Genomic DNA, 13,381 nt, shown 5'->3' with positions numbered 1-13,381 from the left:
GTGCATTGAGCTTTAAAGGATGAGTATTACCAGCTTTAGAACATGTCTATGTTCAGAGTTGAATAGGAATCTGACCCAAAGTTGAAGGCAGAAAGGAGGCAGATGCAAAACAAAGACAGAGATAGCAAACTTTTATCCTCTTAGTTAACCATTGGATGTCTGTAGGCCCATGTGAAAAGTGAGTGCTTTTAGCAAAATCAGCCTCTAAGTACCTATTACAGAATGTCTAAGCATTTTTAGCATGGGATGCAAGCAATATTCCCTAAATACCAGTTGAAATGAACTGACATGAATGAGTTGGGTATCAATAATGTTGCCCAGCTAGAACAATAAATGGAAACCAAATTCAACAAAATATTTTGAAAAATGAAACATTTACATGGACAGAATACTTTGTAAGAAACAGAAATAAAAACTTCCACTGTGTTTGAGTTACTTTAGGGTGAGGAGAAAAGGAGAAGGAAGGGAAAAGAGAGGGAAGGAAATGAAGTTGAATTTCAATATGGATCAAAGAACAAATTATAGGGAAGAAAGAGAAGGGAAGTCACGTTTGCTGAGTATGATATGTTAGCACTTTACACAAAACCCTCATGCTATCTTGAAATTTAAGTCAGAAATTGCAATATATTTACCCTAAGTCCCACAACCAAAAATGGTAGAACGGAAAATTGTACGTAGGTCAGTCCGCCTTCATATGTACATGTATTCACAGGTCCTTGCTCCCACCCTCTTGCCCAGAGAGCTAAGGACTGCTCCTCCATGCAAATTCCTCCTTCAGTTGCCACTCTTCTCTTATACATGATATGGGTGATGCATTTTTTGTCATTCAAACCAGGACACATTCGAGACTGAAAGAGAAAGCTATTAATAATTTCTTCAGGACAATAGAACAAACTGGCACTGTCCTGGGCAAAACTAAACATTTGGTCACACAAATTAAAAAAACATTGGCTATATTTTGAGCTTCCTCAGCTCTCAAGCTCAAATAAATCATGCTTTTCATGCTATTTACTCTCTAAATTCTCTTGGCCAGATCACCAAAGACCTCCATATCTCTAAATTATAAAGACATTTTTAATTCTCATTTCACTTGACCTCTCACTGTAACATTCTAGTGATGATTTCCTCCTATCTGCTATTCTCTATCTCCCTGAATTCTGGGGTACAACAGTCAACTAGTTACCCTTCAGCACCTCTAGTTTTTCCAATATGTGATCTTCTATTGAACTTTATGTACTGGAGCTCCTGAGTTTTGGCCAAATTCTTCCTTCTCCTTCTCCTTCACCTTTTCCTTCTCCATCTTTTTCTTCTCCTCTTTTTCCTCCTCCTCATGTTTTATTTTTATTAACATCAATGGTCAGGATAGACCAGAGGTCCTTGATCTTGTAATCTCACCAGTTTGCTTGTTTAGAACTTGATGTGTAAGAAAAATGAACTGTAGTGCAGAGGATTGATGAGCTGACATGAGGCCTAAGCAAGAGAAAAATGCTATAAAAATCTCCTTAAATCGAGTCTAAAGCTCCTGATCTGGTCAAATGTAAAACAGGGAGATAGACATGGATTGCTGGTAAGAATGAAAAATCAAAAAAATAGGTTCATGCTGAGTAAAGCCAAGAAAGCTGCAAATGGCAATGTCTCATCAACGATGGGCGAAGAACTACATAAAAAGGGACAAAGGTGACTGTATATTCCAAGTCTTCTTTGTCACTAACAATCATATGATCCCAAAACCATCTGTAATGATACTACTAAATAAGTGGCAGCAATGTACCTCTGCATGACAGAACTTTAAAGCAATAAAATGAGCTTTTTGCAGTTTATATAATTTTGTCTTAATGCTATATTGCTATTCCTTATATAATGATTGGCATTTAAATTAAGTATTAGTTTTAACAACATAATTCATCTAATCCCTTGCATTTTATATCCCTGATATTAGTTAGTACTTTAAAATCTCATTTGTGGGCAATTAAAATGTACTTTTATATTTCTAAATTATGTATTCTATTAAAAAGCACTTTAATCTAGATGTAGTGATATGCCATAAAACATTCTATTTGAATGTCAGGTTTATAGCTACCCCAAATTGCTGTAGTGTATAAATTGAGTTTTACTTTGGTGATGTCAGTGTTCTCTGACTCATAGGCTATTCTTCTGGGATATCCAACAATGTTAAAGGGCTTCTGTCAAAATCACACTGACTTCCTTTCTAAGAGGATCTCTCTCTCTCTCTCTCTCTCTCTCACTTTAGGGATGAGAGTGAGTTGGAAGTGAATAGGGTTTAAATAGGTATAGCTGCCATTTTTTTTTTGCAGAATGAGAAAAGTAGGGCAGGAGCATAGAAAAGATGAAGTGAAGATGTGTCTCAGATGGAGATGATTGTTGATGATTGACATGAACTGTGGGAAGATTATTCTGCATTGTCATTTCATGGAGCCAGGTACCCTGTGAAGAGCTGTTAGTGGGTTTATCAGATTTCTATCTAACTAAACCTGTTAACTAAGTTGTTTCAGTCAGCTTTTTCGTAGCTGTGACCAAAAGACCTGACAAAAACAATTAAAGAGGAGAAAAAGTTCATTTGGGGTTCACAGTTTAGGAGGTTTCAGTCCATAGATGGCTGAATCCATTGTGCTGGGTTCAAGGTGAAGTAAAATATGGCAGAAGGGTGTGGAGGAGGAAAGCAACTCAGAACATGGCAACAGGGAAGCAGAGAGCTCTGCTAACCAGGGACAAAATATAAATCAAAGGCATGCCCTCAATAACCCATGTCTTCCAGTCACATCCTACCTTCCTACAATGACCACCCAGTTAATCCATATCAGGGAGTGTTTTAGTCAGCTTTTGTGCTTCTGTGACTAAAAGGACCTAATCAGAGCAATTGTAGAGGAGGCAAGGTTTATTTAGGGGCTCATGGTTTCAGAGGTCTCAATCCATAAATAGCAGGCTTCATTCCTTGAAGCTTGAGCTGAAGGTGAGGCAGGACATCATGGCAGAAGAGTGTGACAGAGGGAACCAGCTCACATGATGATCAGGTAACAGAAAGAAAGGTCTCCACTTGCCAAATACAAATATATACCCCAAAGCCATGCCCCCAATTCCCACTTCCTCCAGCCACACCCCACCAGGCTTCAATTACCACTAAGTTAATCCCTATCAGGGGATTAATTCACTGATTGAGTTAAGACTCACAACCCAATCTTTTCTCCTCTGAACTTTCCTGCATTGTCTCACATGAACTTTTGGGGAACACCTCAAATCTAAATCATAACATAAGGCCTTAAAGAGAACTTGGAGAAAACTATAATTCATTTTACAACTGTTGTGCTGGAAATAACTGTAAAGTCATTTTGTTCACCTTCTTTTAGATTGAATATTTAAAAACTGGAGCCAAGAGTTATGGAATTATCTTGGCTTTTGCCCAATTCCATAAAGAGATGATTTTCAGGTGGTGCTCAAAGATGACTAAAACATTCAGTTAAAGGAATTGATATTATTTAAATAGGTAAAGACAAGGCTGAGAGATGATCTCATCATAATTAAAATAATGATTTCAGTATATAAGTAATGTTAATAATCAAAGACACATAAAACATGTATTTTTTTGAACATGCTAGATTTAAGATCCAAAAGCCATTTTTTCTTTATCATGCTTCTCTTTTAAGGTTCCCATATTGAATGGCTCTTTTACTATCCCAAGGTGAAAAATTAGGGAACTGCCATAATTTTTCCAGTTCAGGCTAGTCCAGTGCAATAATCACATAATTACAAACTCTCCCTTAAAGCAAAATCTTCCCTCTCTTCCAGTTGCTGGTGGCACAGGTCACTTCTTCCCCTCTTTCTTTCACCTTATCTTTAGGGTCAACAGAAGTGGACAATGTCAGGTAGGTATGCAATAGAGTAGTCTAGCTTGTTTGCAATGGGATTCAGAATACACTATCTCAAAATATGGCCCTTTGACATACTGAATATTAGAAGCTGAAAATATTTTAGAAAACAAAGGAAAGTTATTATGACTTCCCCCATACTTCTTCCCTGAAGCGGGTCATGAAACCAGGAGGCATTTCTGATCTTCACCTGAAGCATGTCATAAGACCCTTATGTGAGAGGTGGCCACCCTACACCCACAGGAAAGGAGACAAAGATACACAAACAGAAAGAGAATCTAAACAAATAGACCTTGATCGTTTCCCCAATTTTATTATTAGATCATAACTCCTTCCACTATATTTTCCCATGATTATCTACTCTTCATCAAACCCAGCATGAAACACTCAGATTTAACTGCTTCTTCAGGTTTTCATTTCTTTACGAGGGTGCCTGGGTCGCAAAAAAAGGCATATTAAATACATTTGTATGCTCTTCTCTTGTTAAACTGCCTTTTGGATCGGAGCAGCAACCACAATCCTAAGATATATAAAGGTATTTTTTTCCCACCCTTACTGCTGGTATAGTTGTGATCTGGCATTGGTAGATTCTAAATCCTCTTTGTTGCTACTTGTTGGAATTTGTGGACATCCACTGATCCAGTCCCCGTGACAGAGGCTTTTCCTCTATATTTCCTTGCTCAATCTGGTTTGTATTACTTTTTACCCTCAGTCACCAATTCCTCTGCTGGGCCATGCCATACCTTTTAAAAGATGATCTTGGGCAGAGTCCCTGGCCTCTTCCACAGATCTACTCCTGATCCTTGGGGGTATTCATGTCTTTCCTTGCCCCTGCCCCTAACACTCGGAGTGCAGACTATTCCTGTGTGTAGTTGTGATACATGGTTCTCCACGAGACCAGAGAAGTCTCTTGTTTTTGATTTTTGAGACCCATATCAGACCTGTTTTTGTTTTCCTCAAATTCTAGGGTATCGGTGTCAAGCTCTGTGCGTGGTTGTCATGAAATCGTGTTCCCTTAGCTAGAGGAGAAAGAAGCATGCCTCTCCCCTTCTCTCCCTGCTGGTGAGCTCAGAATGTGCAGTATCCTGACAACCCTCTGAACGTAGTCCTCACATTCTGAGATGCTTCTCACAGAGCAGACATGGGTGACAGACTACCGCTGGCCAAAACCATTCTGTAATTGTTAAGCCTGTGCCTCATAACTCATTAGGATCTGGGGTATTTAGCTCCTGCTCTTTGTTCTTCATCTTGGGACCTCTGTTGATATTGGTTTAACTTATTGATATACACGATTGGTCGAGGCCATGCTCCCAGCACACTCCTTGGGGTAGCAGAAGGTACAGTTATCCCTGAAGGACTCTGGTTATTCAAACACTAATCTAGAAACTACTGCAAAGGCACAGTGCATATGTAATTAAGGTTACTAAACTACTGATCTGAAACTAGGAAATTATCCTGGATTAGTCAGATAAACCCTATGTAAACACATGAACCATTAAAATCATGACAGAAAGGGGGCATAGCCAATCAAGTAGATGTAGTAGAAGAAAAAAAGGAAGAGAAATTATGTGGAAAGGGAGGCCAGAGCAATTTGATGCATCAAATCTCTAGGGAGGCAAGAGGAACCTCAGTCCTTCAACCACATGGAATTGAGTTCTGCTGTTGATCTGAATGAGCCCAGAAGCAGATTCTCACCTGGAGCCTCCCAATAAAAGTTCAATTTGCTAACACTTTGATTTTGGACTTTTGAGACTCAAAGCAAAGAAACCAGCCATATCAACCTGGATGTCTTACTCACAGAACTGTGAGACAATAAATGTGTCTTTGAAGCTAATAACATTTTGATAATTTGTTATAGCACCAGGAGAATGGATGTACAACTCACTCCCATGTCATTGGCAGGTGCTTTCAGAATCTCTGGCTATGTCCTTTTCCCATAGCTGATGAAAGTTCAAATACAAGTGCATGATCCCTTCAATTGGACATATTTAAGAAGAGTGAAAGAAACGGAACGTTTGACACACTTTGAGCCCTGCAGCCTTTGCTGCAGCTACAGCACCTTATCTATGCAGCAGAGCTGGGGAGGAAGGCAGGGTGTCACATGCGCTCTACACCAAGGCACATCCCAGCCTCATTCTCCTGTTAACAATGACTTGCTAAAGTCTTGAGTCCTTAAGACAAAATAGAACCACAAACCAACAAAACCACACCCTGTGTGCTCAAACCTTTCCCTTTCTTTTTTCACTTTGTTTGCCCTGGGCTCTGTGCTTCCTGTGGCTTCCTTCACACCTCTGTCTGATCAATCACTGTAATTCAGGGGCAGATAAAGGACAGAAAAGACTTTTCTTTGCCTGAAATTTGGCTGAGAGGCTCAGGATTTTCAAGAAGAAAAAAAGTCAGAACTTGATGGAAAGGTCAATGGATTGTGAAAAGGCTTCCCAAAGAAAAGGGTGACTTGAGAAATGATTTCTTGCCTCAGCTGTTCTTTTATACAGTGAAACACAATTTGAGACACTAAACTAAGCCCTGCCTGCATTCTGGGCAGAAATAACCATTGAATCAGAAAACCCCAGGATGTGGCCTTTGGGGTGTTATCACACCAGACCCATGTGTCTCATGAGGCCTATGCCTCTGTTATGGATGTGCAAAAAATAAAGATGACCTCATTTGAGTCCTTATGTTCTATAATGGGGACCAGCGTTCACACTTCCCTAGAAGCAGGTCATTTTTGCTTGATCAGCATCAGTGGATATTTGATGATAAGCCAATTTAGCTGTGACAACTTTTTGAAGCTTTTTTTATTCCTTGCTTTGGGCTAATTAAATTAGTAACCCTATAGTTGTCTCCTCCCCATTCCTACCCCAATCCATTTAGATACCTGGAAATGCAGAAATAGACTAAGAAGTAACTTAAACGTCGTCAGAAAGCTGAAACTCAGTAACTAAACACAAAATATAGGCATTTCAAAAACAGAATATGTGATCATTATCTTCTCGCTAATTTCCTATTAATGTTTGAAGTGATACTTACTAAAATAATATTAAAGATGTGGACTCCGCACAAATTGTCTTGGCAGTTTTTTGCACCTGAAAGACTACTTTCTACAGCTGTGCCACAAGATGTGTGAACAGGGCTCTGTATATCTTCTGTATCTTAATTAAAACTTCCTGCAACTTAAACATAAAACCAATTGTGGAAAATTTTGAAAAACAGTATTAACTGAAAACGCTAAGGCCTAAGAAGTTCAGAGGGTGAGGTTTGCAAATAAAAGTTGGAAACAGAAATAGAAAGAATAATCATGACATTTTGATTCATCTTCCACTATATCATTCTGTGGTTATAATTTGGCCACCCATTTTGTGAAGTTCCACAAGGAGCTTTTATAGAAAATGAAGATGGAAACAATCAAGTAATCCTGCTTACTTGCCTTTATAATTTAAGATTGTTCCCCAAAGTGTGTTATTGAATGTCCTGTCCAGCAAATTTTCCTCTGACTCAAGCTAGGGGATTATTGCCATTCTCTGGGAAGCTCTTTGAACAATAATAGCCTTGACTATTAGGAATGCTCTTTTGAAGGTCAGCCAAATTTTCTCATTGTTCATCTGAATCCAAGAGTTTGGCTATAATTTTCCTGACCACCCGCAAACAAATGCTTCCTTTCAATCTATGTGGATAATACTTCAAGTTTTAGCCAGCACTTGAAGCAGTTTAGGTCTCAAAGCAGCAGTGGTTGAATAGAGATGAATGGATAGAGGAATAGATGAGCTATTCTCTACTCTGTGTCTTTGGCATCTCTGTGTGTTTTCTGCAGGTCTCTGGTAGGGGTAGGCTTTTAGGGGTGAAAGAGGTAAAAAAGGGCACCGTCATGCCTGCCCACTGTCCTTCAGCATAGAACTTACAGGGAGGTATTGTTTGGAAGCGGGAGCGCATTATTTTGTTTAGACTGCTGTTACAAAGTACCCCACATTGGGTGTCTGAAACAGCATACACGTATTGACCCACCGTTGTGGAGGTAAAAAGTGAAAGATAAAGGTGTCAGCCAGGGTGCTTCTTTCTGAGAGCTTGAGAATCCTTCTCATGCCTGTCCCCTGGCTTCGGGTGGCTTGCTGGCCGTCCTCGGGCATTCCGAGGTTTATAGGTGCATCGCTGTCCTCTCTGCCTTTATCTTCACCCGCACCCTGTGCAGTTATGTCTGTCTCTGATTTACCTGGTGTGAGGATCCCTGTCCTCCTGGTTAGGGGCTGGCCCGACTCCAGGCCCATTTTAGTTGATAGGATCGTTCTTGCTACCCCTTCCTTACAGCCTGTCCCACCTGCATCCGTCACCAGGCCTTCTGCCTCTTCACGGCTCTCAGAATCTACCTACCTTTTTCCATTTGTGTGAGCGCCTCTCTAGTCCAAGCTACCATGATATTTATCTTGATTACTTTAACAGTCTCCCAATTGACCTCCCTGCTTCAGTATTGCCATGTTCCAATTTATTTTCCACACTATGCAAGCTGATATTTTTAAAAGGAAAATTGGACCATGTCACCCATCTCTTAAATCTATCAGGGAACTGGTTTTGGTCCTAAAAGTCAGCTCCTTTCAGTTTCACCAGCTTCATTTCCTGACCGATCTGCTCATTCTCTGCACTCCAGCTACTCTGAATCTTCTTTCAGTTTCTTTAATATGTTAATTTCCAAGCTACCCCAGGACCCTTGCTCATGCTATTCCCCCCAGGTGAAATGCTCAACTCTTCTTTCTGACTTGAATAACTCCTTCTCACCTTTCTGGTTTCAGCTTAGGTGTCGCTTCCTCAGGGAAGACTGTTGTACTCTGGATAATAGGTTGGCATGCCATTATTTCATTTCATGGCACATTATAATACATGACTTTAGTACTACCCAAATTTTATCACTAGAAGTCTTAGTAGTTTTTGTTTAATTATTCTCACTGAATTGTCTAGTTAGTTGAAGGTAAAATGAAATTAGTCCCAGCATTAGCATAGCACATGAGCTGATTGAATTGTTCTAAAATCGATGACACAGAAACCCCCATATTATTTTATATAGCCTGAGATCATTTTCAAGTTGATATTTTTTTGCTCATCCAACATATACCTATTGACACCCTTCCTCTATGTAAACATTGCTCTGGGCATTGAAGATAAAGAGTGATGAAGAAGGATAGACCCTTGCTTCACGGACCTTACATGCTAGTGAGTATGACAGATAAACAGCATATCAGTATAGAATTGAATGTCAGGCAGGGATAAGAACCATGAAATATATAACGAGCAGGGGAAGATGATAAAGATGGGCAGTGTGTATTATCTTAGATAGCCGTGGTCTGAGAGGGCCTCTGAGGTGGCTCTGGATAGAATCTTAAATCTAGTCAAGGAATATCTAGCAGGGAGAGTAAATGGACAAAGAAAACACCCAAGGTAGGAATGCACGAAGGCAGCAAGGATTCCAGTGACTGCAAGGGAGATAGAGGGGTAGAGGGAATGAAATGGGGTGGAAGCTGCAATCAGGCAATGAAGGGCCTCGCAGTCCAGGGCAAAACTTGGATTTTATTTTAAGCATAATCAAACGCTTGTGGAGCTATTGAGAAGGAAACCACATGTCTTTAGGCTACTTTGACTGCCCTGTGAGATGATAGTGGCTATCAGTCTTTCTGCACTCCAATAAGTCAGAGACTCCAGGGCAAATCTTTCTCTGCAGACTCTTCTCTCTTGCTTCTTGCTGGTTATCCAAATTCACCTTACAGATGATACCCATACCTCTGCATGAGCCCAACCTTGGGATGCTGGAAAAATTCCCCTCCAGACCCTCTGGTCCTGTCAAGTGACTCAGCTCAGTAACTTCTTCAACACATCCTTGTCTTTTTTTTTTTTTTTTTTTTCTTTTTAAGGTATCTTTTTAAAATTATTTTATCTTTACAGACTGCATTTTGATTCATTGTCCATAAATGGGATACATCTTTTCGTTTCTATGGTTGTGCACGATGTAGATTCATACCATTCATGTAATCATACATGTACATAGGGTAATGATGTCTCTCTCATTCCCCATTTTCATACCCCCCTCCCTCTCATTTCCCGCTACGTAATCTAAAGTTCCTCTATTCTTCTCTCACCCCCATCCTCCCAATTCCATTATATATCATCATCCACTTATCAGGGAAAACACTTGACCTTTGGTGTTTTGGGATTGGCTTATCTCACTTAGCATGATATTCTCCAGTTCCATCCATTTATCTGCAAATGTCATAGTATTCTTCTTCTTCACTGCTGAATAATATTCCATTGTGTATATATACCACAGTTTCTTTATCCATTCATCTGCTGAAGGGCATCTAGGATGGTTCCACAATCTAGCTATTGTGAATTGAGCTGCTATAAACATTGATGTGGTTGTGTTACTGTAGTATGCTAATTTTAAGTCCTTTGGGTATAAAATGAGGAGTGGGATAACTGGGTCAAAAGGTGGGTCCATTCCAAGTTTTCTGAGAATTCTCCACACTGCTTTCCAGAGTGGCTGCACCAATTTGCAACTCCACCAGCAATGTAAAAGTGTGTCTTTTTCCCCACATCCAGGCCAACATCTATTATTGTTTGTGTTCTTGATAATAGTCATCCTAATTGGAATAAGATGAACTCTTAGAGTTGTTTAATTTGCATTTCTCTAATTACTAGAGATATTGAACACATTTTCATATATTTATTAATCACTCATATATTTTCTTCTCAGAATAGAAGATGCAGAGATGAACTCACATAAATACAGTTACCTCATACTATACAAAGGTGCCAAAAACATACAATGGAGAAAAGATAGCCTGTTCAACAAATGATGCTGGGAAAACTGAAAATTCATATGCAGTAAAATGAAATTAAACCTCTATCTCTCACCCTACACAAAACTCAACTCAAAATGGATCAAGGACTTAGGAATTAGACCAGAGGTTCTGCACAGATAGAAGACAAAGTAGACCTGAATCTTCATCATGTTGGCTTAGGATCAGACTTCCTTAACAAAACTCTGAAAGCACAAGAAATCAAAGCAAGAATCATTAAATGGGATAGCTTTTAAAAAGCTTTTTAAAAAGCTTTTTCTCAGCAAAGGATACAATCAACAATGTGAAAAGAGAGCCTACTGAGTGGGAGAAAATCTTTTCCACACCCACTTCAGATAGAGCACTAATCTCCAAAATTTATAAAGAACTTACAAAACTTTACACCAAAAATACAAAGAACCCAATCAATAAATGGGCCAAGGAACTGGACAGACACTTTACAGAAGAAGATATTGTCTTTTTGTTATTAATTGGCTGAGAGGTCTTTCACTCAATTCTGATATAAATTGCGGAAAAGCAAAGCACAGCTCTCGTAGTGCTAGCAGCTCCAAGTTCCACGTGCTAGTGGCTCTTCACTCTTAATACAGCTTCAAACTTTGTGTGTCAGCGATTCTCAGCTCTACGTGTTATATCTCTGAGCTTTGAGTGACAGCGCTCTCAGCTCTTGGTATAACCCTGTGTCTTGAGTGCCCGGCTCCCAGCAGTTGGTGTTGACAGCTCTCTCAGTCACTCTTGGCAGTTCCTCACAGTCAGAACTAGTAGACCCCTGGTTGCTCTCTAAAGCTCTTCTAGCAACTGGAGCTAGCAGCTCTCTGCAGCTCTGCAGAGTTCCTCAAAGTTCTTCAATAGCTTTCTGACTGCTAAAGCATTCTCCAGGCTAGCAGCCCTTGGTGTTACCAGTTCTTAGTGCAACCAGCTTAGCCCACTCTACCCTAGATGATCACAAATATACAACAAAACCATCCCAACAAGATGGGGCCTATGCTGCAGCACAGGGAGGCAGTGCACAGGATTGGCCTGATGGGGGTGAGAGTCTGCTTTTATAGTTGAAAGGGCTGACCAAGCACGTGCACATTCTCCTGTGTGCTAACTGGCAGACTTTTAACATTGTCATGCGATTCTGCAGAGGCATACTGGACCCAACTGCCCTGGCTGTCATTAGTCGGGGAAATTCTCCCTGTTGAAGGAGTGAGAATATCTGAAGCAGTTGCAAGGTGGATAGAGACATCCAAAGAAGCTGTAGGAAGAGTCATCTGGGGTAGTCATGGGACACTGTGGGCTGCATGAGCCAAAGCAAAGTCTCCCAGAGCCATGTAGTAAGTTCTAGAGCAGCAGTAGCTGTTATAGTGACAGGTAGGCCAGACTGATGAAGAAACAGCTGCTTGATTAATAGCTTCCACAGTATCTGTGTAAGTGGTGAGGCTGAAGTCATGGCTGCCTCAGCCTGAGATGAGACCTCAGGAGCTATGGCAAAATGGTGGCCTCCATAGCAGAAGTGGAGGTCTCCAGGGCAATTCTGACAACTCTGGAAGTTTCTGGAGTACCTGCAGAAGCAGCAGTGGAATCTGGAGGGGCCTTGACTACTGCCACGATGACAGCCAGTCTAGGCCACTGAAGTAGCCAAGGTGGACATCTGATTGATGGCACTAAGAGAGCTGTGCTTTGCTTTTCCACAATTTATATCAGAATTGAGTGAAAGACCCCTCAGCCAATTAATAACAAAAAGACAATATCTTCTGTAAAGTATCCGTCCAGTTCCTTGGCCCATTTATTGATTGGGTTCTTTGTATTTTTGGTGTAAAGTTTTGTAAGTTCTTTATAAATTTTGCAGGTTAGTGCTCTATCTGAAGTGGGTGTGGAAAAGATTTTCTCCCACTCAGTAGGCTCTCTTTTCACATTATTGATTGTACCTTTGCTGAGAAAAATCTTTTTAGTTTGAATCTATCCCATTTAATGATTCTTGCTGTGATTTCTTGTGGTGTTTACAGAAACAGTGATGCTAAGGTGGCAGCGGCTGCACCTCTGACCGGGCTCCAGGAGTGTCGCACTGGTCCCAGGCAGCTTCAGCTCTCAAAAGGAAAACTGTGAAGGCAGAAAGAAAGATTCTTTGGGGAGCGTCAGGCCTCCTATTCATCTCACCCACTCCTGTACAAGACTCCAGCTCCAGATAGAGGAGTCTCCACACCCACAATAAACTTGGTCCCAGCGTGTGTCCCAGACCACATCTCCCTGGGTAAGGCTCCAGAATACCTACCACTCTAGTAACACAGCTTGAGCAGGGAGAAGAAAGCCGGAGCATCTGCTGCCAAAAGACAAAAAGATAACAAACCTAGTTTTCCAGACCTTAATTGACATTATTTGCAATTCTAGCATTGAGCAGTAGCCTGTAGCAAATATGACCGCAGTGTCCTGAACCACCACATGACAGTTTATATTTATAGCACGAGAAAAGGAAGTGGCATGCATAAAATGAAAGTGAGACAGAAATAACCTAATGTCGCCGCCCGCAGCAACAATTGCGCGGGTATTTATCGGAGGTGGACTGAAAATAAACTACTTTTCCTATATTCACTAATTTATAGAGGAAGAGAGACTTTGAGAGAAAGATAGGCTTTTTGCTTATAGAGAAAGTTTTAGAGAAAGAGAGGCTTCTACGCT

At 40.5% G+C, this 13,381-nt stretch overlaps 1 long non-coding RNA gene across 1 annotated transcript in view; it reads left to right on the top strand.

The window, feature by feature from the left end:
• The window catches only part of LOC306659595, a 76,436-nt gene extending 63,471 nt beyond the window's left edge, over window positions 1–12,965 (top strand). The window contains exon 4 of the long non-coding RNA XR_013763343.1: window positions 12,712–12,965. This is a non-coding gene — a long non-coding RNA (uncharacterized lncRNA). The remainder of the gene's footprint in view (window positions 1–12,711) is intronic.
• The last annotated feature ends 416 nt before the right edge of the window (window positions 12,966–13,381 follow it).

This window comes from Sciurus vulgaris, assembly GCF_902686455.1.
Source record: "Sciurus vulgaris genome assembly, chromosome: 4".
Taxonomy (NCBI): Eukaryota; Metazoa; Chordata; class Mammalia; order Rodentia; family Sciuridae; genus Sciurus; species Sciurus vulgaris.
Note: the sequence above shows the minus strand (reverse complement) of the source record. Positions and strands in the feature narration are given on the sequence as shown.